Consider the following 3,674-nt stretch of genomic DNA (forward strand, 5'->3'; position numbering starts at 1 on the left):
CGCATGGAAAGCAATAGTCATTCATTTATTAGTTAAACGTACTAATGATACTACTGTTCATTTGCGGTATCGAGTAACTTTCTCATAAGGTTGCTTCAACCTGGGCAAGAAAAATCATCGCTTTTGATTGTTATTCAGTTTCATCAGGACTGCAACGGTCGGTAATCTGTGCTATGTCCTTCATCCTTTAAATCACTTCCGCGTAACAAGCCATCACGCTGACGATGTTGTATGTAAATTCTGCAACTCATGCATGGACGTCTTACAGTTGGCGGAGCAATGGTGGACAAGTCATTATTAACTCTCATAGGCGCTATATAATTGCTTGCCTTGCATGAATAATATATAGACAATGAAATACTTAAAACGGTATACAAATAAGATCATCAAAGAGTACAAATATTTTGGTACTTACCCATTTAATACAAATTATATCAGTATAGTTCGTAAATGACTTTGACGTAACTGCAACATAGTACATAGCAAAGTCAAGCGGTGTCAGCATTCATTATAATTAATAGGACGTTGGACCTGTCGCTGATTCATAATTTGCCGAATATTCACAGCTTGTTGCGGTCTCAGACACGGAACTCACTGTTCAGATTATACGATTAAGGTCAGGTGATGAATTAACGAACTTTCGGCCAAGGTCTTGCTATGCAAAGACCGCAATGAAGCGATACGGAATAGCCACATTTGTGGTGGAACTGTTTAAAGATTATTCATTTCTATTTATTTTAGAGGAATGAACGCAGTTTCTATTCCTTCGAAAAAAGAATTTTACTCGTATTTGAGTGGGTAAAAATGTTTGTGATCAATATCGTTCAATAAAGGAAACAGACAAGTTAACATCGCCATTGTCAACCACGAGGGAGCTGCGCCCGAGACGCTGGCAGTATGAGGGGCGGAGGGCCAGCTTTATTCCCATTGGGGACTTTTCGACACCGCGAGCTCTTTAATTACCAAGTACACTGGGACACTCGATATCGACCCCGGATTTATTGTCTGCTCATCACACATCATTTTCGCAAATGGGGGAAGAGGATAAACTGTGCGTTTGTTGAGTAAACTGTTGAATAGGTTAACATAATTGATGTGAACCCCACCTCCCAAAAATGGAGCTGCCACGTGAAGTTGTTCATGTTCAATGGCCCTCTTTTATTAAGTGACGGTTTAACTAATCAAATAGCCTGACAAGCTCAGGCTCCCTGTATATTGATTTTCGTGGCGTGCATCGCAACCATGCAGTCGTATACCAGTTCAACAAACGAGTTCCTCAAATCCCCATTTAATCGTGAACAACGCGGGCAAAACTCATGAAAATTTGACTGAAATTTGACTGAAAAAAATTTAACTCATAGAAATTTGACTGCTGCAACACTCAACTCGAGTACTATAATCACTAACGGGATATTGAGATGCTCACATGAAGAAGTGATGCAAAACTCACCCTATTGCGGATTTTTGCAATCATTGTTGGTAAAAATTAAGAGTGGAAATTGAAAACACATTTTTCTTAAAATTAAGGAGTGCAAATCTTATGGCCTCTGTCTCAACCAGTGCAAAATATTGGTTTATGAATTTCAAATGTTAGCGCCAATATTTACCTCAAGATATGTGGCCATTCTTAAATTTATATGAAATATATTCTGAACGTCAAAATGTTGGTCGACACACATTCCATATTCCAACATAAAAGCACAAAACTAAACAATTTTCCTCTCGTACATCAACAATAACCCTTTCCATTTCGTACTTGTAGAAACATCTTCTGAATAAGTTGCCAAGCCTCATTTAATTTTTTTTGTCATACACTGGGACACGCGATATCGACCCCGGATTTATTGTCTGCTCACCACACATCATTTTCGCATGTGGGGGACGAGGATAAGTTGTGCGTATAATACATGCTGCATAGGTTAACATAATTGATGTGAACAAGTATATGAGGTTGTTCATGTTCAATGGCCCTGCGGCGATCCATCGTGGGGAGGCGGCGATCCATCGTGGCCTGGGACTGCTACGTCCCAAACAAGTACCAAGAAGATTACCAAGAAGATTAGTACTTTTATCTTACACTTCGTTGATCCTTGCGTTCCATGCTTGCACAGCTCAACTCTTCAATTACAGTTTCTCTCAGCAGATCGCAACACACGACTTGTTCTTCTTGGAAGTTCCAGGAACGGAAGATGCGGCGCACTCTCATCTCACGGAGAACTGCTTTCATGACGTTTCTCTTCTTTGTAAAGACGAACAAAAGTTGCATCGTTAAGTGAGAAAATGAAAAATGCTCATGCCTAAATGATCAATTGTTTTCTAATTAACTTTTTGGTTTTGAGCCAATCTTAGTGGATTGCTCTCTATTATCTTGATATCTGGTCAAGATATTCGTAGAAGAAATAATTTAGCTTTTTTCGCCATTAACTGATCTATTTCACTGGCATGAAGTACATTTCGCGAGATACAGAGTCATTAAATTATCGACTCAAGCTCTTCAATGTTAAATTTTAATTTTTGAACACATCATTCACAACGCCAAAATAATTAATTCCACATAATTATTTCTCTTTTCAATGCAACAAATTATAACTTACACAACAATTTTGTGTAACGTAACAGCAACCTGCTATAGATAAAAGATATCATCGAAAATCATGCAAGCATTCATTCGCGCTTGTATTAAATAACTTTCAATCAAGTGTTGGAATAAAATTAAATCAAATTCAGCTCAAGATTTCTTCACTAACTTAATACTTAAATTGGATGTATGAGAAATAAAGATATTCTACTGAATTTGAAGTCTAACAGTAGTAAACAGAAAAAATATAACTCAGTACACACTGCAGTGAGTGACAGAGAGCGCATTTTCTCGTCGACGAAAACTTGAGGTCACGGACGGACGGACAGACGGACGGACAGACGGACAGACAGACGGACAGACGGACAGACAGACGGACAGACGAACAGACAGACAGACAGACGGACATGGCGAGAACAATAGTGCATTTTTTCCATAAATGAGAAAATGCGCTAAAAATAGTAGATGGATCATATTGTTCACATTATGACACTTCTGGAACGTAGCACTGATACGCCCTTTTGCCGGGCCAAACTTGGTCAGATTGACCCCACACAAGGGGCAAAAAATACATCGCTATTTGGACAAAGTCTGAGTTATTTATATGAGTGTAGGTTGCAAGATATTGCTTGACGTCACAAGACGCGCGCTGAGCTCACCTGCTCCTGCAGGCGACGCCCGCATGCCTCGTCTCGCCTGCCTCCAGCTGCCAGACGAGTGACAGCTGCTGGCAACACTGACGCTGCCGTGTGGCAACACTGGAGCTGCCGTGTGGCAACACTGGCTCTGCCGTGTGGCAACACTGGCTCTGCCATGTGGCAACACTGGAGCTGCCGTGTGGCAACACTGGAGCTGCCGTGGCAACACTGGAGCTGCCGTGTGTGGCAACACTGACGCTGCCGTGTGGGGCAACACTGGAGCTGCCGTGTGTGGCAACACTGGAGCTGCCGTGTGTGGCAACACTGGAGCTGCCGTGTGTGGCAACACTGGAGCTGCTGTGTGTGGCAACACTGGAGCTGCTGTGTGTGGCAACACTGGAGCTGCCGTGTGGCAACACTGGACGTCTAATGAGACGTCCAGAGATATTCAAATATCT

This window comes from Hyalella azteca, unplaced genomic scaffold (assembly GCF_000764305.2).
Source record: "Hyalella azteca isolate HAZT.00-mixed unplaced genomic scaffold, Hazt_2.0.2 contig4353, whole genome shotgun sequence".
Lineage (NCBI taxonomy): Eukaryota > Metazoa > Arthropoda > Malacostraca > Amphipoda > Hyalellidae > Hyalella > Hyalella azteca.